Below are 26,114 nucleotides of genomic sequence, written 5' to 3' on the forward strand. Positions count from 1 at the left end.
TATTGCCTAGTATATCACTATTGAATTGCATTGCTGTCCGACGTTTCGTTTAAAAGTTATAAGCAAAAATGTGAAAACTACGTGACACGCGTTTCTCCGGAACTACGCAACCAATTTGAACGATCTTAGTACCAAACGAAAGCTCTTGCTATTACTAAATTTTTTACCAAGTTTTGTTGAAAACGGACAAGCAGTTTAAAAGTTAGCCTTAAAAAACCTGTTTTGACTAGGTACAAATGATCGCCTGATTCTCAGAGTTGGCTGAACCGATTTATGCGCTATTATTCTCATTTGAAAGGTAATATAGCCTAATAGATCACTATTGATTTGTTTTTTGATTGGACGTTTAATTCAAAAGTTATGAGCAATCGTATACAACACATTAAAATTTACAATTATTTTCGACTATTTCATCTTAGATAATTTATCTAGTTTAAATTTTTTTGGCATCAAATTAGAGGTTTTATTGCTGCAAATATATCTGCAAAATTTCAGAAGAATTGGTTTTGCCAGTCAAAAGATATTAACCCTTGAACACTCGCGCCAACTTTTGTAACACGGTTGCTCGCGGGAGACAATAGCCCAAAACCAAAAAAATGTGACTAGGAAAACCTGGTTTTAGATTTATCGCACCTTTGGAAGAGTTTTTTGAAATCTCTATCGTCTGGTAGAATTTAAATTTTGATTAATCCCCCTAAAAGTGAAATAAAAAAAATATATTTCTTCAGTTTCAATATAACACATTGATGTGTTCTGTAAAATTTAAGAGCATATTATTACAAGAAACTTTGCTGAAGACAGTATGCTACTATCTCTTCAGCGAAGAGAGAAAAATCTTATTTATTTTGTATGAATTTGTAAAATCAGTTTTTCCATTTTAGTTCGTTTTGTAATTGTTGTATGACTTTTTCATGTTGTACAAATAGTAAAAATACACAACTTTAATGAATATAGTATACCTTTATGATTGCTTGTTTAGGAACTGTAGAACTTTGATTATAAAAATATCCTAATTTTGACCCCGAATTACTCGACTATCGACAGACGGATACATTTAAAGCATTTTACTTTTGCTGATAGTTTTGTTGCATACAGACACCATTTTTCCATATGGAGAAACGAGAGAAAGTTCCAGCTGGAGCCTATTGCGGTATACCTCACATACTGATTGCTTCGTTTCTGTGATGTCAGTTTTTGCTGATCTATTTGCCAACAGTTTAAAGTATTAATGCATTGAATAATTATGGTACTTTGCTCATAACAAGTTTATTGAAAAATATACGTTAGTTAAACATCAATTTGTAACTTTATAACAATATGGTATTCTAAAACCTACGCGTGTTGTACAAAATACAACAGCGTGAGTAGCCGAAGGTTAATAAAAATTGATGAAAACTTTATTGAATCAAATAGAATGGCATAACAGTAAATTATGCATAGTTCAAAACCTTTAAACTAGACCTTTACTACGCAATGTGTATGTTAAATAATAATATTTCCTCTTACAACTTACTTTTACTTGCATTTACTCAAATTAGTAACAACTTACTTATACTTTCTCAGCAATTTCATGAAAAAAGGATCTATCAAAATTTATAAGTGCTCCAATTTTGTTCAAATTTTGTAAACTTTTTCAATTTCCCAAAAAAATATGTAAACAAACGCACTACGCAACGTTAACGTAGATGAAGACCGTATAACAAAGGTTCTTTCACCACTAGGTGGATTAAATCGGGTTTTTTCAATTTGCCCGGTCAACTTTTTTATATTTCTTATAAAAGAGGTATTTTTCTTTTTTGTTCGTAGCAGCAAGATAAGCACGCGTTGTAGTTGGATAACAAACTTAGACTGATCTCGCTGAGTTTCAGCCAGCCATCTTCATTGCCGCTCGTGCGGTATTAGCACACATACATCGATATTATCGAATGTACTAATAACTGATCGTTTAAAGTACACGGTTAAATCAAGGAGTAGATATAACAATTCTTTCCCCTTTAAATTTTCTTATTTTAATTTGAACTTAGTATTAAATTTGAGAAAATGGTAACATGCTTTTTTTTGTACTTAAAATGTAAAGAAATATGAATGAATTAATACAATTTCATTTAAACCATTTTCACTTTTCGTACACGAAATTCCTTTCAACTTTCGCTTTTCTGAGTCGAATCGACCTCCTTAGTGTAGGAGTTTGAATTTTTGATGTTCTTCGATTGTCACCGCCTTCCGCAGAGACCTTGCGGTATTTGATGACAGGTTCAGGGAATCCTCGAAAGCATTCCTCATCTTCTCCACTTGAAACTTGAAAATTTCGCTTACGTCTACCGGTATCTTTATTTCTTGCTTCATTTTGATCGCTAGCGACAGGGAAAACCATTCCACACGCCTTAGCAGAGCTTTTTGGTATCCTGAGCTGGCTTCGATGTGCCTTGGCTACCACGTTTCCAATGGAAACCTGAAAAATATTTTTAGAAAATTTTCGTAAATATGTAGCTCTAAGCCATCTACTAAAATCTTGGGAATTATGGTTTTTATAGTAAACCACTCCCATTTTCAGTTTATCCAAGGGGTCATTGAGTCGGATTTCATTTCGATCAATGAACGTTGATATTGGTTCATCACTACATGGAAGTTGTTTAGCTAATTGGTGTTTATAATTAGAATTTGGATTCAACAAATCGATCAACATTTTGGGCTTGTATCTAAAAACTTTTTCAGATGGAAAATCCCCATCTGACGTCAGACAAGTATTTCTATAGTTTATAAGAAATAAATTTATTTGATCCTCAACATCTAATCCTTTAATTTCTTGTTCCAACAAAAAATTTTTCAAAACCTCCTTGACAATTCTCACCGAACGTTCTGCTTGATCATTACTGGAAGGATCGTAGGGAGGACTTTTCAGGACTTTTATTCCCTGCCTTTCTAAAAATGTTACGAAATCGCAAGAATTAAACGGAGGACCACCCCCAGTAAACCATTTGGTTTGTATATCTCGATTGCAACTGAGATATACGAAATCATATCTGAACGAAAAAGTTATATTTCACGCCATATAAGAACATATATGTCGACTAACATTTGAAAGGGGCGTATAAGCCAACTGTCAAACAGAACGAGTGAGAGTTCATTTTCCTATGCTGCTCCAGCAAAAAATAACTCTCACTCGTTCTGTTTGACAGTTGGCTTATCCGCCCCTTTCAAATGTTGGTCGACATATGTACCAAAGTGGAGGCGATATACGTGCGAAAGCTTTGACAATTATTTGTAATTCTTTTTTGCGTAGTTTTTATAACACGCAACTAAATACTCCTGAATATATGATTAAGATATAATCAAATATTGCAATCGTCTATACTGCTTTATAATTCACAGTCATGAATTGTATATGAAGGCACGCACGACTGCAAAACAACTTATTGTTCACTTTGTTTTTACATACTCTAATTATTATACAATTCCAATGTGAAATTGACATGAAAACGATTTATTATGAACTTTCTATTACGATTTTGTGTTATCTGGGCCATCGGTCACCACCACATCTGGTAACCCAAATCTAGCAAATACTCCAACAAACTTTTGACGTAGGACTACGTCTTACGGCAAGTTTTGAGATAGGGTGTCATTCCAAAAAATCGAAAAATGCGAGCGTCACGAAAAATGAAAGGTTTTGAGCGCTAATAGCTCAGCGGTTTTCCTATCGATTTTCAATATTCTTACACCAATCGATTGGAAAATCTTCTAAGAATTGACCCAAATGAAGAAAAGTATGGATTCTTGATGTTGAACTATTGAAAAATTGAAAATAATGAACCTATGTTTTACCAGAATTCTCGCTTCGTGATTGGTTGGAAGATTCTTTGCGATGATCTAAACCTATACCAATTTGATATCTGTGCTTGGGAAGTAAGCCAAAACAAGTGACCAAGTTTCCTCATTTCAACAAGATTTCTTAACACCGCGGTTAAACCTAGACCATTTTGATGTCCTTGCTTGGGAAGTACGTCAGAGAGAGTAACAAAGCCCCCTCGTGCCAACAGATTTCTTACGAACGCGATTAAACCTATTCCAATTTGATGTCTGTGTTAGGGAAGTGTGCCAGAAAAAATGGCACAAGTTCGTTGTCCCAACAGATCGGAAATTCTTGACTGCGAGACGATTAAACCTAGGCGAATTTGATATCTGTTTTGGAAAAATGTGCTACAGCTGTAGTGTTCAGTTATATTACGACTCTGTATGAATACGCCTGCTTGCCGAGGAAGTGCTAGTGGAAAGATGTGCTGTTGATAAAATAGGATTGAATTCATAAAATCCCTTCAACGCGGGGAACCATGGGTAATAAAAACAATCTTTAATTTCTGTAAGGTAGCAGGAAAGCAATAGTTTGTGTTCTTGATATTGTTAAATTGTTTTCAAATACACAATCTTTTGAGAATTGAACGTATGCAATGTTACTACGTTGATAAATGTTACATACAACGCATGTAGCATGTATATATGTTGCATATAGCATGTATACAGGAACAATCGAATGATTACAAGGATGAATACATGCTATTATCACTACAAAGAGACTTACGTAGTCCTGCGTCACCTATATATGCGGTTGTGTCTTGTACACAACCCCTCTGATTTTTTTAAAACTTTCCTAGCATCTGTTCCATTTTTCATTAGTTCAATTTCGATCCATTTTGAATAACTATCCACAATCAGTAAGAAGGTTTTGTGTTCAAAATGGAAGAAATCAGCGTGAATTCTGCTGAATGGTCTATTTGTAGGAATCCAGGCAGAATTAATCTTTGGTTTGGGAACCACAGCCATTTTTCTGCAAGATTCGCACACATCAACATATTTTTCAATATCCGAGTTAATACCAAACCAAAAAACTGCTCTGCGAGCCATTTTTTCATTTTTACAATACCAGAATGATTAGCGTGTAATAGTTTCAAAATCCCCCTATGCATGGATTTTGGTATCATAACTCTGTCTTGAAAATACAACCGCTAACAATTTCTAAATCAACGCGATTAGCAAAAACATGAGCATAGCTCTTGTCAACTCTTTCTGGCCAACCATTCTGCATAAAACTAATAATTTGTTGCAAAAAATCATCCTTGCTCGTTTCATTGGAAACTTGAGAAAAATCAACTGGAAAATCCTGACTAAAATTAATGCTTTTTATGACTTCATTATCAAATTGCGTTGGAACTGCCTGGTTAAGTGGAAACCGCGAACAAAAATCAGCATTTCCCATATTTTTGGAAGGCCTATATTTAATTTCAAAATCATAAATCGACATTTCCAAAACATATCTTTGTAATCTAGTTACAAAGATAGCATTTTTCCCAGTTTTCCCAAAAAATCCTACCAAATGTTTGTGATCTGTGTAAACAACAAACTTTTGACCATATAAATACTTGTGAAATTTTTTCACCGTGCATACCAAGGCTAATGCTTCTAAATGAAGTATAGGATACTTCATTTGAGCATTATTTAGAGAAAAGGATGTAAAAGCTATGGGCTTTTCAGACCCATTAATGTCATGCGCAATGACTCCTCCTAAGCCGTATACTGAAGCATCCGAAACAACAACTATTGGTTTCATAGGGTCAAAAAATTCAAGAATATTCGCAGTAAGCAGCTTATTTTTGCATCTAACGAAAATCTTATCACTATTCTCATCCCATACATACATCACGTCCTTTTTCAGTAACCTATACAAACTGCTAAGCTTTGAAGATAAGTGGGGGACAAATTTACCATAATAATTAACGAGCCCTAAAAATGCCTTCAGTTCTGTCGCATTTTTTGGAACAGTCGCATTCCTATAATTGTAGCAAGCTTTTCTGGACAAGGAAGCAGACCTTTCTCGGAAATAATATGACCTAAATATGGAAGAGAAGATACAAAGAATTTGCATTTACTCCAGTTAACCTTAATGTTCGCCTGAGATAACCTCTCCATAACAGCAAAAACCTTGCTACTACAATCATCCATGTCCTTTCCTGCAATAAGTACATCATCTAAATAACAGCGGACATTCTTCAGCCCAGCCAAAACCTGATCCATGACCTGCTGAAATATCGCTGCACTTGATGATGCCCCTTGAGGTAACCTATTGTAAGTGTACAGTCCCTTGATCGTGTTAATTACGACAAACCTTCTGGATTTTTCAGACAACATTAGTTGCGTATAGGCACCTTCTAAATCAAGGGCACAGAAGATTTTACAACCCGCTAAATTTGCAAAAATATCCTGCGCTAAAGGCAAAGGGTAGCTGTTAGGGATTATCAATTTATTAATTGAAACCTCACAGTCTATCACCATTCTAATCTCACCATTCTTTTTAGGAACAACGACGATCGGGGAAGCCCACTCACTAGTTTTAATAGATGTAATAACTTTTTCTCTTTCAAGCTTCTCTAAATGATCAACAACCTTATCTCTAAGCCTATATGGAACTTCATAAGCTTTCTTAAAAATAGGAATATTTTGTTTTAAAACTATATCTGCCTCAAACCCTTTAATCGGTGAGGTAAGATCTTTAGTAAAGACGTTAGAGTATTGCTTCTTGATGGCAAAGTATTTTCTACCAAACTTGTAGAATTTACATTATGAATTTGTGCAATGTTCATAAAATATTCTCTCCAATATGGAAAAAGTACGTCCAACCATGTACGGCCCAGTAGTAGTGGTACAAAATCATAATCATAATTTAACACGAAAAGCGGTAATGAACATTCAATTGCTTTAAATTGTACTATTACATCTACTTTCCCCAAAAGATCGAGTTTGGAACCATTCACCACCAGCAGCTCTCTGTTTGTAACCTGTAAAGGCATGTCAAATATTTTCTTATATAACGATGAACTAATTACGGATACCGCTGACCCACAATCCACTTCCATTTTCAACCGTTTATCTTGCACCTTTAATTGCAAAAAACATGGATCGCTTAACCTATTTGCAGAAGATACCTGCATACACATATAGTCACCTGAGTCACTGTCGCTGTCGCTGTCCGTGTCGTCCATGCGTGACTTTAAACGATTAAACATATCCGCAATTTTTTTATCACCGAAACTCATGTCGCCCTCCAAAAAATTTACGGAATTTCGCTGCATTTTCCTACGCTTAAAGCAGGACCGTTTAATATGGCCCTTAATGCCACAGTAGTCACATACTAAATCCGCATACTGTCCCGTACGCTTTCTCTCTGTGCTTCTGCTTTGCCATCTTCTGTTACTCCGACTTCGGCTTCTGTCTCGGCGATAATTGTCATACAACTCTCTGCGGCCCAATGATTCCTCACAGATGCTACCTGGTCACCGTGCCGATCTCCAATCAAACGAGCACGTGACCCAGCCAGCTCCCAATTCACAATCATTTTTTCTGCCATTGCTAGAGTTAACATGTCTTCGTTAAGAAGTTTTTGCTGCAAGGATTTGTCAAAAACCCCCATGACAAGTTTATCGCGAATGGCTGTTTCTCGAAAATCTCCAAAGGCACAGAATTCGGCCTGCAATTTTACCGCAAGCACGAAATCTTCTGCCTTCTCGTTGGGTCCTTGTATTTTATTATAAAACTTAAAGCGTTGAATCAGGTCGGATTCAACCTTGTCAAATCGCTCCTTGAGCTTTTTGGAAATATCAGTGTAACTAACAGTTTTTAAATCTCCCGCCGAGAGATATTATAGTTTAAGCTCCTCGTAAACTGCAGACCCACTCAACGTCACAAATAATGCCTTTTGTCGAGCGGGGTCTGTAATTCCATTTACTTGAAACAGATAGTCTAGTCGCTCGGAATAATTTGTAAAAGACGAACCAACCGTATAGGGTTCAAACGAGCCTATTAGAACACCGCTAGACGGGGTTTCGTTATTTAGAGCCATATAGGACCGTATCACAAATTTTCAGCAGATTGAAAAAAAGAATAAAGTCGCTTACCGAAATCCTCCTATTCTCACCCGTCACCACGTTACGGTGAAAAAAGGTAGTAATGAGCGTTGCTGAGAAGTCAGCCAATTCCGTCGAAAATACTCGTTTTTTTTTTGACCCGATCCAATCAATCCTTATTTTATTTAAATAGCACAACGAGCTACGATCCGTTCAACTTAAACGCCGCTCTGCTCAGGTACCAGCTCAAAAAATATTCACCGAATCGCTATCTAAAACAGAAACAAAGAAAACAATATTAGCGAATAGCTAAAATAGCTCTTTATTTGCTAAGCATAGAAAGCACTTTCTTTTGTTTCCCCTTTTTTTGCACACAAGAAAGAAATATGGCGTAAAATTGCTTTGTATCACACCAAAAGGCCTTTTATTTCCACTAAATGCAGAATGAAAAATTATGCAATAGACAATGCTCTCAAAGATCACAATGGACGCAAAAGCAGTACCTATTATATGTACTACTTATGCTTACGCAGGCACCAGCACAAAAAGGACCGACTCTTTTCACCGGCTGCGAAAACGCACAATTCCCCCGGAATCAATTCCTTTTTTTTAAATTTCCACTTTAGGCTTTAACACTGGAAAAACGGCTTCTTTTATTAATTGTTTTAACACTTTTAACTTCACTTTTTATCCGCGTCGCCACTTTTTATATTTCTTATAAAAGAGGTATTTTTCTTTTTTGTTCGTAGAAGCAAGATAAGCACGCGTTGTAGTTGGATAACAAACTTAGGGTACCGCCAGAGTGCAAGCGACATGCGACGCGACGCGACATTTCTTGCTGTAGTTATACGCGCAGCCCTTTTTCGCCCGAAGCAGGACTGTGCATTTAGCAACATGAGAGCGAAGTCGTGTCGCGTTTACTCTGTACGGGGCCTTTGGCGGTACCTTTAGACCAGTGATGGCCAAACTGCGGCCCGCGGACTGGTTTGAGGGATGGCGGACTTATGATTAATTTTTTTGATTACACAGAGGTCACTCAGATCAGTTGTAATACCTCGTGCATATTGTAGATCTGATTGCTTTCCAATTTAAATCTCGTGGTGATTCCTGAAATTCGGCTTTTGCTGCCGCCGTTGTAACATTTTGTTATGGCAGAAATGGCCAGAGGTGATTGCGGCCCGCGGACTCATTGGGCGATTTGATTTGGCCCGCACCACGCCTATGCCTGGGCACCACTGCCTTAGACTGATCTCGCTGAGTTTCAGCCAGCGATCTTTATTGCCGGTCGTGCGGTATTAGCACATATACATCGATATTATCGAATGTAATAATAACTGATCGTTAAAAGTACACGATTAAATCAAGGAGTAGATATAACAAACTTAACCGTCAATTGTGTATGACGCTTGATCAGTTTTTAATGTGAACGCATTCATACCAACGGGGTTCAGATTAAAAATGTTCAGATTAAGGAAGGTCATTCCAGCGGGGGTACACGGTATTGACAAATTTTATCTCCCGATTAATCAACCTATTTCGTTTGGTTCCATCAGGCACCGCTATTTCATCACCCGACTAAACAGCCAATTTAGTCGGTTTTAATCGATGGATTAAAGATACCGACGAATCGCTAGATCGCCCTGTTAAACCACAGAGAACAGACATCCAAGCGAAAGGTCCCTACTTGTATAAAACTTATGTCAAATTAGTTGGGAAACTATAGTGATGATGTCGCTGAAGGCGCATAAAATTCTACACTAAACTCACAACAGCTAGCTTCTGGCGCTAGCATAACGCTTATTGTCCATATATACTAGCGCCAGAGGAGCCAAAGGTTGTCAGTGTGCAAATCAAAAGAATCATTTAGTTGGGAAACTATAGTGGTGGTGACGCTAGCATATTAGGTGATTTTAATTTAAAATTTTATCCAAGAACTCCCAAAAAAATTGTTCCTGAATGGATGTCTGTTCTCTGTGGTTAAACTCCCACATAAGCGTCGTTGCAACAATCGGCCGATTCGTCAGGTCCAAAATCGGGTGATTCAGCCGACGCGAACGTACTAAATCGGGGGAAAAGTAGGGGGGATTTTTTATCGGGAAATCATCATATAGTCAATTGACAGATACTGGCACCCTTGTTTACATTTTGGAAAACTTTCCTTTCCGTTTATAGACCAAATCAAGGTGACGTCATCTGGCAGATACTGGCGCCCTTGTTTACAAACAGACCGCAGAGTCCAAAAAAGTTTCAGCTGTTTAGTCGGCAAGTTGTCTATAGACCAAATCAAGATGACGTCATCTGGCAGATACTGGCGCCCTTGTTTACAAACAGACCGCAGAACCCAAAAAAGTTTCAACTGTTTAAACAGCAAGTTTGTTGTTTAAACCGAGTTTAAACAGCATTACACTCAAAATAATATTCACGTTAAAGTTACGTGAAAAATCACGTGAATTGGTTTTCACGAAGCTATATAACGTTTTCCACGTGACTACGGTAAATTTTAAATGAATATCCCCTTAATTTTATGTGTTCGTCACATAGCATGTACGTGATGGCGATAAACGTCAAAGAAAGTTACGTGAATTTCATGTGTGAAAATTTGCAATAACAAAATGGCAGAACGATCGTGTGGGGTGCGCTGCATGCAGTTAGGTATAAGAATATATAAATATATTGTGAGAATTAATAAATAATTTGTTCTTATTCCTCTGAACATTGGTTAATTTTTCAGGTGGATGCAAAAACCGGTAGCTTACAAGCTACTTCAAATATTGCTTATTGCCGTAGAATCTAGCAAAGAAACACGATTACTTACAGGCGAAACGTTTGTGGCATGAGCGTCTATCAAAGCCAGACGACGATAAACCTGCTGGTACGTACTAGGCCGAAAAATATTAAATTAATTCACTTTTATATCAATGTCTTACTTTTTAGCTGTTAAGTTCGAAATCGGGGGAGATCGTGTTACCAAAATTCCAACAAATGAGGAAATGCCACATTGCATCACCTGTTCACCACATTTCATTCAGACCTAACGGGGCACTTTACGAGAATAAGCACGGTAAGTTTAACTACGACGTTTGTTAGAAAAGTATCCCACTTTAATTTTATCCACCGAAACCTAGTGCTGGATTTGAATTAACAGCTTGTATGCGCCGTTGTCTTTTAGCGTATGAGTGAATTTTCAGGTTTCGCCAGGAAAATATAAAATCGGATATTTTTCTAGCAGTGCTCAAAAATAAGTTAAATGTGCTAATCAAATAATGCAATATCAATGACAATAATAGTGCTACTAATGTAATATTACCTTTGCAGTTTTGCTCCAGAACAAAAGCTTCGATTAAACCAGTCAAAGTTTTAATTGATTTCCGGAAGCCAGTTATGGTTTTGTATATCATGTATATGCTGAGTAATAACACATCTTTTCTGGCAAAAAACGAGTAAATATATGTCAAAGGGATCTGTATCGAATATGTTGGCCACTTCCTGCTTAGACAACATATGCAGAGTGTGGGTAGAAACTGTTTTGCCACATGACGGACTTGTTAATATAAAACATTTCGATTCGTTAGCCTCAAAAATAAACAACGTTATGTGCAGTGATTGATCCACATGAAAACATGTTTTCATATAAGACATGCTAAACAAAATGGTACTACTGGTTACAATGAAGTGGGAGCAGGATACGGTTGACTGGGTGCAAGTGCACCCTTTTGGAAATACCCTAATACTAATGTGGCCGTCAACAAGTAGTGTATACGACTTACATTCCTACGAGTATCATGAAACTGGTATGACGCCAAGATTTTATTTTCATCCTGCTGCCTATATGTATCTATCCTTTCACGCAGCTCAAATTTACACTGGCTCAACAACAAGGAGGTGAATTTCTCAGGTAATTTTACAGGAAAGTGATTGAAAAAATTAGTCAGTCAGAGGGATTTCATAAAGATGAACAGGCTACTGATTAAAATGAACAACGGGTGAATACAAACACCTTGTTATCGCAAGAAGAAATCAATAGCAATGAGCAGCCACATTACCCTACGTCGATCAACTCCCCGGCTAACATGTTGCATTCATGTTACAGATTCACTAGATATTAAAAATGAATGTGTTTAAAGAGACGAGACTGGAAACATAGTCCAGATTTAATCTATTCTATTCATCCGATAGATGGACATAGAAGTTATCTGATACGAATTGTTGAATGGCCAGATGAATAAATTCAAGCTCATTTCGATAAGCAAAAGTTCCGTTTTCTTCCACGATTCCGTTAATGTTACCGTTGAGCGATAAATTGTCGATGTCGACTACCGTTGCTTTTTAAAACAGTAGTGGAAAATGAGACAACTGAAGGATGAAACCATGGACGCGAGCGTATGCTGATGGTTGGATGAACCATGTGAAAAGCGTTTGTCCATGATAAGAGAACAACAAATCACACACACAAGACACTTAATTCTTAGATTTAGCGAAGTAATCGCGACTTTTAAATCATATGTAATCTTTTTACCAAACGGTGCGAGCCTCCGAACGTGTAACTTGCCAATTTTTTAATTTGATTTCTCTAGCACTTTTTCAATACGCCGTTGCATTCTCAATTAAAAAAAAGTATTGTTGAACAAGAAATTCTTAAACAAAAATGTTTATTGGGTAATAACAAAAAAATCCCTAAAACGGCCAAGCCTTATCGAAATATTGGAATCTTAAATATTAAAAAAAATTGACTTTGGTGTATTAACACCAAAGGCACCAAAGCAATTGATTTTACTTCGTCATCGAAACAAATAGGGCTACTTTTTCTTAACATTGTTTGAAAATTAGTCAATACTTTTAACTAACTCAAATTTTTTTATTTCAGATAATAGATTTTGCGCTCTACTGTCTACTGTGAACACGGTCTCGTCATCATTTTCTGAAGCTGTCATCTATAAACCGACCATCACTAGCACAATAATTCTTGTATAGAGGATCAAGATATTGCTGCGATGCTTGAGTACGTGAACGACGCATATAGAGAACACAACTTGCCTCCAGCATTAATTTTCCTATAGACAACGGGAAAAATAATCTCTTCGGAAATTACCTACATGTGTACGGTGGCCTACGCTATGTATTATAAACTTAACGGCTATTCTCAACCTGTGCAAATTTAGCTGGCTATTTGATTTTTAAGTAATGTGAAGGATTTACGCAATAGGAATCCAGTATTATTATTATTAGTATATTGCGGAAGCATGACATGTGTAGGTGTATGTTTAAAGGGGTAGCATGTTGATTTTTATCAAGCATCATATTGTTATTCATCTCCATCAATCATCTCATGCGACATGCCTCGTATCTCTCCAAATTACCATCGAAAAAACATTTTTAAAGTCCAGAAAATCCAAACAGTTGTATTTAACAGAGTAGAGATTAAGTTGCGACAAGACTCCTTGTCAATCCAATTTGTCATAGAGCATATTGCGTAAAAAAAATTTAATCTGACAAGAATGAAAAGTTGGTTATTTGCATTAAAATTTCAGGGTTTTGTTGCGGATTATGTAATAGTCAAACCGGTAAAGAAGATCATAGAAGCAGATTTTATTTGACCACTATCGTTAATTATAATAATTTTACGAAAAAAAATTTGTGGATAAAAAATTGTGTAAGGTTAGGACGACAGGAGTTTACCACTTTTTCTGGTATACTTCCCATAAAAATGCGTTTGATGCATTGTAAGTACTGCTTTTATAAACTAAAATTTAGCTACAAATTATAATAAACATCATTATTGTATCTAATACATATGACTATATATCATTCTGCATACTCTAGAGTAACCAACGTGTTCTGGACCCTATCAGCAGCTGTCATAATTTGGACACTTCAGCAAAATCAAATGGAACTGTCCAAATTATGTACAGCTGCTGATGGGGTCCGAAATAGGTTGGTTACTCTACCAACACAGGCTTTCAACACACTTAACAAAAAGCACCGAATTCGGTAAAATTTTACCGAAATCTAAACAGCTGAACGTTCGGTAAAAATTTCGATGGTGCCAATCGACGTTTACAGATCATTAATAATGTTTGGTGCAATGAAAAATTTTAACGAACGTTCAGCTGTTTAGATTTCGGTAAAATTTTACCGAACCGATTAAGTGTGAACTCATCCCTGGCTATGTAAATATTATTAAAATATCCAATGAAAAGCATTATAATCACCACCCCATTGGCATCTCGGCCAATTTGAGCAGACAACATCTCAGCGTACTCAGCTGTCAAAAATATCAACAATTGCATCCGTGTTTTGCTGTTTTGTTTTGTTTTGATATCATTAGGTTAGCATATCATTATAATATAATATAGATTTTATCTACATACTACTAGTGCTCTCGAGTGTAATTGATACGGCTGTGACGATATCAGCTGCAGGATTTTCTTTTTCTTGTGTTCGAAGAGTTGAAATTAGCGACAAGATGAAGTGCATAGTTCCATCTTGTAAGAACGATTTACATTACGTTTCCAAGCCAAAGTTTTCGAAACATCGTTTCCCCAAACAAGCTTCCCGGCGTTTGGAGTGGGTCCGGTTGATAGTGGCAGCTGAGAATGAAATGATACAACAAACGCAGCTAGGCATCAACTTTAAAACTGTCAGGATTTGTTCTGACCATTTCACAACGGAGTCGTTCAAAAGTTTGGGAACTAAGATAACGCTTCTGAGTACAGCTGTTCCAACGTTATTTGGTAGTGAAACCTTGAAAGACCGCCACACTTAAAATCTAAATTTGCATTCGGCAAAATGAAATGCCGAATTTGCACGGTTATTTTGTATTTTACCGAAAATTTCGGCGAAAAACTAGAACTGCGTACATTCGTCATATACGTTTGCCGAAATTTTCGTCAAGTATAATGATTGCAGAAATTTCGGCATTTTAGTTTGCCGTGTATATCTTTTAAATTGCGATATACCGAACTCGGCACTGGTTTTGCCGAAATCCAGTTAGATTATATATTCGTTGCCGATTTTTCGGCTAGTAGTCTAAACAGCCATTTTGATTTGAGGTTTGTTGAGAAACGCTGCAGTAAAATTTACAACGTGCAAGTGGAACTCATTTTGAGTTTAAAGGAGGAAACCCAGAAGCGGATATGGAAGAGATCAATGATGCCCTCGCTGAAGTGGACGTAAGGATAGTAGAAATATTGCGTAAGTATATAAATGATTGAAATGATGTTTTCCTAGGTAAATAACAATATGCTAGAGTGCTTTCATTGCCACCAACAAGTACAGGGGTACGTTGATGAGCTGCAGGAACATATAAAAATCCATATCAAACAGAACCACTTTACTCAGAACCTTGTATTTTACGATTGTATGGTTCGCAAATGTAAAGCACGTTATAATCATTTTGCGTCACTGAAGAGACATATCCAGCTAGTGCATCCGAACCCAGCGTATGTAATGAAAAAAGGAATTCCGAAAGAATTAGAAACTGATGTTTCTCCGCCAAGTGACCTATATGAGTTCCCGGAAGAGTATGCTCATTCATCTGATTTCAACAGACAAAGACCTGAGCCAAACATTAGTTCTGGAGAGAATGATTTAGATTGTGGTCCTACTATAGATCAGATAAAATATTCAATATCAATAGCAATCTGTCGTTTGGCGAAAGATGTATCTCTTCCACAAACTAAAATAACCGAACTAATTCACTTATGTGAAATGGTTGTGAAATTAATATCAGAGTTTTTCCAAAACAAGGTTAAAACTTTTCTGAAATCAAATAATGTCGATGAAACAACAGTAGAAGCATTCAACTTTCTAAGTGCTCTGGATATGCCTATGTCCAATTTGTTTAAAGATATTTTTACGCGTCAGAAACAGTCTCGTTTTTTAAAACAACTTGCTGTAGAAATACCACAGCCTAGGGAAATGATGCTTGCAACCCGTAGGGATATCCGGCATGTAAACGGAATACCCACGACAGTGGCAGTTAACGAAACATATATGTATCTTCCTATAATTGAAACACTAAAATTTGTCCTTCGAAATGAAGCAACACGAAAACTTATTCATAATGAAAAAGCATATCTACAAGAAACACCAGGCGTTAAGGAATATTCTTCTTTTCGGTCTGGCACGACTTTTCAAAATAGTGAATATTTTAAAACATTTCCCGACGCCATCCGCCTAAGTATTTATCAGGACGATGTTGAAGTTGGTAATCCCCTGAGCTCTCGTGCAGGAATAAACAAAATTTCTGCAGTGAATTTTAAAATACAGAATATACCGGAAAAGTGGAATAGCTCTCCCCGCACTATTTTTCCGATTATATTTTGCCATACATCAGACGCAAAGAAATTTGGCTATAATAAGATTTTACAGCCTTTGGTCATGGACCTAAAAAAATTAGAAAAGGGTGTAACCGTGCAGTATGGAAACGAGGAATACATATTGCGTGCTACTGTCACTATGTTTTGCGGGGACACACTGGCCGCACACGAAGTGTTTGGTGTGTTAGGACCGCAAGCCGCACTTTTTTGCAGATTGTGTACAATACCAAGAAGTGTATTTCGAACAAACCCGTTCCAAAAGTTTGATCTCCGAAATGTAGAATGGTATGAGACAAACCTTGAATTACTGAGAACCGGAGATATTAGAACATCAGAATGCGGATTGCGAGAAGGCGGATGTATCTTGAATCAGCTGCAAAACTTTCACGTAGCACAAAATTTTGCTTTAGATAGCATGCACGATCTTGCAGAAGGTGTAATACCGCTAACAATACAGCTAGTTTTGGGTCACTATTATAAGCAAAAGTAGCTAGGTTTAGATATAAGGTATATTAACCAAAGAATACATACATTCAAGTATGGTTATGTAGACAAAAAAAATCGTCCGTGCTCTAATATAACTGAAGCTATGCTTATGAAACCAAAAGCAAATAAGCTTAAACAAACGGCCTCTCAGAATACCTGCTTTTTACGGGCATTTCCATTTTTGTTCTGCCATAAAATTCCACCAAATGAAGATTTAATGTTTTTAATTGGACATCTCATAAATATTACAAGGATTTTGAACTCGTCTATTATATCAGATCATATGCTTGCCTGTTTAGAAGAGCATATTAAGCTTTTTAAAAATATTTTCTATCAGAGATTTGACCAGAGAATAAATAAACTTCACCACCTGGACCATTATGTCGAGTGCATCAAAAGAAGCGGCAGTATGAAGCAATTTAATTGTTTAGTATTTGAACAAAAAAACAAACCATTAAAAGATCAGGCTTCTACTTGCCGAAACTTCAAAAATATTTGCAAGAGTCTCGCGAATAGGCAATCGTTTTCGGCATTTATAGATATTTTGGACAATCCTTTCTGTGATAAAGTGGTTTATAACAACGGTAAACTCGTTCGCAGCCAAGAATGTTTAAGCAAGACCTTTGTCAGTGATCTATATGTATATACACCGAAAACGGTGACCATAAATGGAATTGAACTTAGGCCAAACCTGATTGTGGGCATAAAAAACTTCCGAAATGAACTATATCCTTGCTTCGGAATTATAAAGGAAATAATTATTCTTGAAAATCGTGTATGCTTGTTACTTACAATTTGTGACACTCAAACATATGACAATTATTTACAAGCATTCGATGTTAACGTCACATCAGAAGTACAATTCTTCGATTTGGACAATATTTATCACCACACAACTTTTTCATTCTGGACACCAATTGGTTCCAATTCCAAATATATTTCAAGACGATGCTACCATCAGGATTATTGAGAGTAAACCATTTACTGCTAGAACGCTTTCAAAAGTTACAATATATTGGTATTTTCAGGTCAGGACGAGATAAACGACTTCGAAACTTTTTTGTCACTTGATAACAACGATTTCATTAGACTGCAATTAAAAACCGCCCAAGTAAAAGCTATATGCAGCATCAAGGAAAAATATCAAAATGGCCTTTATAAAGAAGAAGTAATCGAAGAAATTTATATAAACGCCGACGAACCAGAAACTGATCATGTAACACAGCAACCTGCTAGCTTCACAGCAATCTTACCTGTTGACAAACATAAATTATATCAATCGATAGTAATGGACAAAGTAAGCATGTAGTTTCAATAACTTTGTTAACTCTTGAATCATTTGTTAGATTTAACTTACGAGGTAACTGTTTCTTCATATATTTCAGAATATAAATGTAAACAAAATCTTTGGCCTGACTGTAGAAGGTATCGCAATAATGGAAAAATTAAAACACAACACGGAAATCACCGATAAGCTTTTAACAAAAATTACACACATCCTTTGTGACTGTCTTTTCGTCGTAAGCGGAGGGTAAGCTTTTACATTCGATTCGTTAAATGTAAATATTAACATAAAAACTTGTTTCGTTTTAGGAGAGCATCAACAACACATAAGGACTTGCTGCACAGAACAGAAGTGGAAGTTAAAATCAAAACTCGTAACTCTAACCTTTTACAGATACTAGCGAACCTGGCGGTGGAAAGTGGCTTTTTACACGGAAAATTTACTATACTGTTTTCTAACTTTAGACTAGCTGAGCCAAAGCAAAGTTGCCAGAACAATTCTATGGAATTCCTGTACGGAAATGGCAAAAAGGTGTTAATAATCTTTATGCTCATGCGACCAAACCAACAAAAACTCAATCATGCATTTATCAGTTTAGTTATATAGAAGTGAAGAATTTTCTAGGAATCTCAAAAACAGTGCATTGGCAACAATAATTTACATTCGTCTAACATAAAACTTCACTTTTCCGGCGAGAAACAGATGATGCCGCTACAAAAGCTATGTTTGCTGCTGCGGAAATATTGTATTAATTATTCTTTTACACGCACACTAGCATAAAAGTGATCCAGTGATCCAGTTGAGTTGGCTTCACCTATTTTGTTCGAAAACGTCAAAGTTGCCACCGTGTGATCAAAACTAGCATAGGTGTTTTTTCATCTCTCAAACATGCTAATGTAGTTGCCGTTAATCGCAGGTGATCAATAATAAAATTCAAAATCTATACCTACGCGACTTTTGATTTTACTCCTGTTTTATACGATACACCGGTTACGCATATCGTTGGAAGTTTAGCATAGAGATTGCTGACAAGAATATTACGCACACATCGCCGCGTATACGTATACCCGATTTGTTTGCATCTGGAGTTTTTTTTCGTTGCAAAGTGTTTCCCGATGCATACAAACCACCAATACAGTCGCACATCAACAATTCTTATATTGCAAATTGCATTAAAAACGCGAAATGCAAAAATCTTGTAAACAGTTTGCAAGTAAAATTCCAGCGGCGAGTTGTCAAATATTTATGTCAACTATTGCGAGTGTCAATCCCAATAAATTGACATATGTAATTGACAGATCGTTGCGGGGATTTTACTTGTAATATGTCTGCAAGTTTCTTGCATTTCGCGTTTTTGATGCAATTTGCAATATAAAACGTGTTTAAGATCACAAGCCGCATGTCGATTTCGATTCTCGTCTCGATGATACATTTTGAAAATTCATAACACTTTTCTTTCTGGCATCCTTGCCAACTCGTCTAAATGCTCCAGTCTCGTCACTAGGGACTATAGTTACTATATATATAGTTCGGCGGATAGAAAACCAGGCGAATTGGCATCCCTGATTTATGAAATTAAATTTGAAATTATGGTGAAATGTGCAGGTTTTTACGAAAAATAATCAATGGCGGGTGTTGAAAATGACTAGTTCTATGAAAATAAAGTGTATTTTTTTAACATTACTCCTGCATTTTGGATTTTGAAAAGCTTTTGGCTCCGCTTTTGACGTTTATTTGGCTCCCGATTTTCTATCCGCCGAACTATATATATAGTAACTATACTAGGGACTGGTGAGGCTGTCAAATTCTACATATTGTCCGTATAGCATTTATCAGTTTTGGTTTTGCTCCCACTTGCTGGTTGGAAGTATTAAACAGGAAGCAATTAAACACTGTATTTTTATTACAATTTTACTATTATTAGCTGTTGTCTCCGTTATGAAATTCAACTAGTCGAACCAACTGAATCTGCCAGTTCGCTCAGTCAAACCAAAACAAAAACAAAAGTTGGGTATTTTAATCCCCCTGTGTCTCGTCTAATCTGCCTGGACAGTGGGTAAAGTGATGAAATATGTAGTTATGAATTCTTTTTTTTACGATATTCCTAATTTAAAAAGTTTTTGTATAGTTGTCTTCTGTAAGTTATTTCAATTTATTGCTTCTTATAAATTCAAATGATTTGCTGCCGTTGTACAATGCATGTCGTTTGATTCCCCAATTAATTTGTATTATCGGTCCATCTAAACAAAACCATCATCAAAAAGGATCCAAATTTTGAGCTTGCTCTTTTTCATCCATTTTCAATCCGAACTTCGTTTTCTTTGCCTCGCTTGAAAGGTATGACCCAAAACTGACACCCAAGGTAAATTTCGGAGTATTTTGTTGAATAATGGCCGCTTCAGCGTCGGCTTCGGAACATCAACCACCTGTCTCCGGGGACATTTTTGTATTTTGAGATACTTCATTTTGCGGCACATCAAATCACATCGGCTTAGCAAAATAACACTAATGGAACTACCCGGTACTTGGGCAGATAGACAGACTTCGCAGCTGGTTATTCGAGTACAGGATAATTACGAGGCTAGTGCAACGATCCTACTGACTCTATAGCAGCACCTACCAGCCGAGATTCGAATATACGACGACTTGCTTGTTAGGTTTGCATCTTACCCCGAAGCTAACTGGGTGGATTATGATTCAGCACATATGGGGTTATTCAGGACAAAAATGTGTAATACCTTAGAAGCTATGATACACGGTATGCCTTCAACACATAAGATGGTTTTTATTCCAATGGTAATGGTTGCTTCTAAAATTAAAACTTCTAAGTTTTCAGTGCCATGCGATTTTGTTTCAAACCGCTCCAATATAACCAGAACTACCCCGTTAACCGGTTCATTATAAGTTAAATAGCTTATATACCCTAAAATCATCAATTGAACCCAAACCCGGTTACTGAAGTGGCTATTTGGTTCCAAAATGTCTCCATTGTACTTCCATCAATGTCTTTTGATCAAAGCGATATGATTTGATGTGCCTCATGATGCATTATCCCAAAATCCAAAGAATTCCCCTGAACCAGGTACCGGATGTTCCAGATCCGATAGTGATGTGGTCATTTGCTTTCAAAATGTCTTTATTATACTTTCAATAGTCTCATTTTATCAAGATGATGTGATTTGATGTGCCGTAAGATGAATTATCCTAAAATTTAAACAATGTGACGCGATTCAGGTACCAGATGTTTTCCCGGTGAAGTGGCCATGTTGGTCCAAAATATCTGCATTACTTCTATTAGTCTTATTTCATCAAGTTGATGTGATTCGAAGTTTGCGGTACATCAATTGATGCTTGCGGCAATGAATTATTTCAAAATACGAAACGAAATTCGAATTAAAATGATAATGAGAGCAATCCCAAATCTTTTTTCTAATGCATTAGGAAGGTTAAGAGGTTATACTATGCACAGTTGAGAGGACCAAACCTTTTGACCAAGGATGGTTCGATCACTGACTCAATTTTGATTCAGTTGACAGTACCGTCTCAGCGGAGCAAAATTTGACAATGTGATATATGAATCATTTATAGAACAAGTTATTATCTACAATTTTGCTGAATAAAGTTTTGCTGTATCTTTTGTATTTACGGTGCTACAATGCTAGTATCTCTTTATTAACTAAATGAACGTTCATTTAGTCACTAAACTGTTTGGCACATAAAGATCATTTACTGGGCACATTGCAGAAATCTATATATGGGACACATAGAAACTATACGAAAAGTTTTCTCAGTGTAGCCGAGATTCGAACATACGACGACTGGCTTATTAGACTAGCATCGTACCTCGAAGCTAATTAGGCGGTGCTAACTGGTTTGTGTATGTGACATAAAATTGGTTTATGTATGTGACGCCTATGCATGTATATGCATATGTATATGCGTGCATACATATATACGAAAACATAATTGTTCTTGTCGAACTGAGTCGAATGGCAGTCGCCATTATGGCTCGAAGAAGCTGATGGATATATTGATGCATATCCAGTTTTTTACATGCCATAATGACGGACGGCGTTCGTAATATTTGGATAGCATTTTTGACATTTCCTAAATACATGGCACGTTTTCTTTCCGCACGTTCCGTTAGTTTTAACGTGAAAGTGCGCAAAGAAAACGTGCGATGTAATTACGAAATGTCAAAAATACTGTCCAAATATTACGAACACACTAACACAGATTATACGGTTCACCAATACGGCTCGTAAAAAGCTGGATAAAATTATTGAAAAATATTCTTCTTTACGGAGAAAATGCTCACTTATGTTAAGCAAATAATATTTCATTCAGATTTTCAGGTTTATATACCCACGAGCGATAGGATGCTTCTTGAAAACTGCTATCCAAAATAACAGCATACTCTGTGAAAAAAAATGAATCAATCCTGCATGGAACATTAACGTGACTAGTAGGCCCTGTTGTGATAATAGATACGATATTTTGATAAAATCATGCATTTTCCATTTTGGACTTACGGCCAACATTTTGCAGCAAATACTCCTATGTGCGAAGTAAAGCTGAAATATTTAGACGAGTTGAAGAATTTCATTTAGACGAGATTTTGAATGACAAGTGCACTCAAAACAAAAAGTAGTCAAAGTTCTTACTTATTGGTAGAGTTTTAGACCAGAGCGTAGATGCCAGGTTTTGCTCGAACGATTGTTCGAACTTCCACTTCTGTTCTGTGCTTGCTGGCTAAATCACTTGTTGAGACTTATCCATCTCTGTCTTCTGCTGCATCAGATAACGCACAGGTATTACAGTGGTCAAGTTGTTAGCGGAGATAAGCACTTTATATCCTTAATACTGACTCCACCACTTTGCAACCTGCTTCCGTTTCGTGTTCGTCATTCGTTATTACACGAAGTATACGTAAATTTGGTGAACAACTTGAACCAACTCGCGACCGACAACCGACATAGAATTTTAAGATGTTTAGTGTTTATTGTCGAATTTGTTTATTCAATCCGGATTGGAACTGGATGAACTTTTTGTGTTCATTTGCTCCTATCTGACAGATTCGACATATGTTATGTTATGTTGCTTTTGTTTTCGCACTGGTGTCAGCTTGAAGATCGAATCAGTTCGACACCGCGGCGGAACGGAACGTCAGTTTGAGTTTGAGCGCAATATACAAGGGGTTTCCAGTACGGCGTATAGGTGCGCAGTAATCCGAGTTTACTTCTGTAATCTTTCACAAATTAATTAGGTAATCAATGATAATTAGTATAGTAATCAATCATAATATTGAGTAATCATGATTAATTTTTAGTAACTATCAAGAGATTGATTATCAAAAATTAATGGTAATCGAGAGCAATCAGAGTTAACTTTTTCAAAGGTGCGCAAGGAAGGCAAGGAATCACTGCTGTTGGAAACCCCTTGGCAATACGGGCAAATGCGAGTAGTGATTGCGTGCTTAAAAAATGCATTTCTTGCATTCTATAAACTTAAACCAGTCTCGCGCTTTAGTGTTACAAGTCTTTTTTTTCCGTTTTTATTTGATCGTTATCTGAATATGAATTTACATGCTTGCAGTCTCTGTGGTTCCACAAACACGGACGTGGTATTGGCAAACATGCTGGAAAACTACACTACAGACTGGAATTTTTGAGTAAGAAGGCGGAAAAAAGACTTTTTGTGCGCGAATCGGGAAATAAACCATTGAATGTATCAAATCTAGAACCTGTGCAAATTTTGGACGAGCTACCGTCAGCTGAGGATATGGTAAACATATAAGCTGTACAATATAAATATATGTTTAATTGTCAATGTTTTTATTAGCTTACTGAGTTGCAATATTCTATACCTAATGATCAATCGAAGGAGCGTTTAGTTGCCGTATGGAAAGCAACCATTGCATACCGCAATGAGCAGCGAACTGCCGGAACATTTTCGGAATTTTTGAAAGATTTCCCCGTTGCTTCAGCTTTTAATGGAGAACTGGTAACAGTAGTAATAACTACTCGTGAACTTTAACATTTATTTATTTATTTATTTATTTATTTCATTCTTTTCAAGAAGGGAAAAGCCCGCGGAAGTGGAACTTTGTTCGACGCTCCTTCTTCCGTAGGCACAAAACCTTCATTTTTGCACCAACAGTTTACACCAAATGATACAATTATAAGCAGTTACATAATGAGGACTTAAATTATAACACAAAGTTCCTTATTATCTATAAGTTGATGACTAACACTATACATTTTGCACGTGATTTACTTCAAAGCATGCAGAAAATTATTTTTAAGGACAGAACGGGACAAATGGAAATCAAACACATTAAAACAACGGTTGAAGACGCGAGACATACTCGAGAGAGGCTCGTTTTGGCCATAATTGGTGCGTGAAGCAGGAAGATTGAGAAAGGGGTGAGATCGTAGGGATCGCCGACGGGTATTGATGTTTAGTTGTTGGAGTATATCTGGGCTGTCAATTTGAGAGTTTAGAGTATCAGAGATGAACAGAGCCCTAGCAATATCTCGTCGTATAGCTAAAGAGTCAAGCCCGATCAGATTACAGCGGTGTTCATAACTAGGAAGATTTGAAGGGTCGTTCCAAGGGAGAAGGCGTAAGGCGTATCGAACAAATTTTCGCTGGATAGACTCGATCCGTTGGATGCTGTTATGGTAGTACGGTGCCCATACAACTGCAGCGTATTCTACTATTGACCGCACTAAGGAACAATATAGTGTTTTTAAACATTGAATATTGTTAAAGCTCTTAGTAAATCTAAATAAAAAGCCTAGATTCTTCGAGGCTTTGGTAGAAATATAGGCCACATGTTCTTTAAAAGATAATTTTGAATCGAGCAGAATTCCCAAGTCTTTTACACATGTTTCCCTTTTCAAGGATGTTCCAGAGACTTTGTAATCATAGCACACAATTGATTTCTTGCGTGTAAAAGAAATGCACGAACACTTAGAGGCATTCAGTACCATTCTATTCGTTGTGCACCAGTCGGCGAAATTATCCAGCTGCGCTTGCAGAAAATCAGTGTCTGTGTTATTTCTGATAACGGCAAAGAGTTTAAAATCATCGGCATACGATGATTTCATGCATTTCAAAGCAAAATTGATATCGTTCAAGTAGAGGAGGAATATATACGGGCCTAGATGACTGCCTTGGGGCACACCAGACGTGACGGGGAATGGCGAAGAGATGATGCTACCTACTTTGACAGACATGAAACGTTCAGTGAGGTAAGACTTAAACCAACAGAGCATATTACCGCTTACTCCCAGTTGCTGAAGTTTGGCGACTGCAATCTGATGATTTATTTTATCAAAAGCTGCTGAAAAATCGGTGTAGACTGCGTCAACTTGAAGATGTTTTTGCAACGAGTGGGCTATAAAGGATGTGTAAGACACCAAATTGGTACAGGTTGATCGCTTGGGCATAAAACCGTGTTGAGTATTATCGATGTAGCCGGAAAAATTAAACGATAGGAACTCGAGAACTATAAGCTCGAAAAGCTTCCCACCTGCACAAAGCGAAGCAATCCCTCGGTAATTGGCTACGTTCTGCTTTGAACCTTTTTTGTGAATCGGAAATACGTACGACGACTTCCAGATGGTAGGGAAAACACCCGAAAGCATGGACGTATTGAAAATTTTTGCCAACGGGCTGCATAAAGTAGAGCAACATTTTTTTAAAATTATTGATGGAATGCCGTCGGGGCCAGGGTTCGATGAGCTCTTCAAGGTAGAGCAAGCATTCAGGATAATCTGGGTTGAGATGGCAGGGTAGGATCCAATAGCTGCCTTGTCTGGAACATTTGAGATGGCACGAGAAACTTGCTGACTGCTAAGTGTCTCATGAGAGAAAACTGCGCTAAACTGAGTACGAAATAATTCGCATATGTCCGAAGCAGTGGACGCTTCCGCATCACCAAGCATCATGGTAGTGGGTAAACCTGATTCATTTCTTTGCTCGTTAACATAATGCCAGAACTTTTTGGGGTTACTACGTAGACATTGTTGCATACGGTTTTGATACGAGTGGAACAGTTTCTTGTTCAGTCGTTTATAACGAGTGTTGAGGGAAATATAACGACATTTGAATTGATAAGTACCA

The sequence above is a fragment of the Sabethes cyaneus genome, chromosome 2, assembly GCF_943734655.1.
Source record: "Sabethes cyaneus chromosome 2, idSabCyanKW18_F2, whole genome shotgun sequence".
Classification (NCBI taxonomy): Eukaryota; Metazoa; Arthropoda; class Insecta; order Diptera; family Culicidae; genus Sabethes; species Sabethes cyaneus.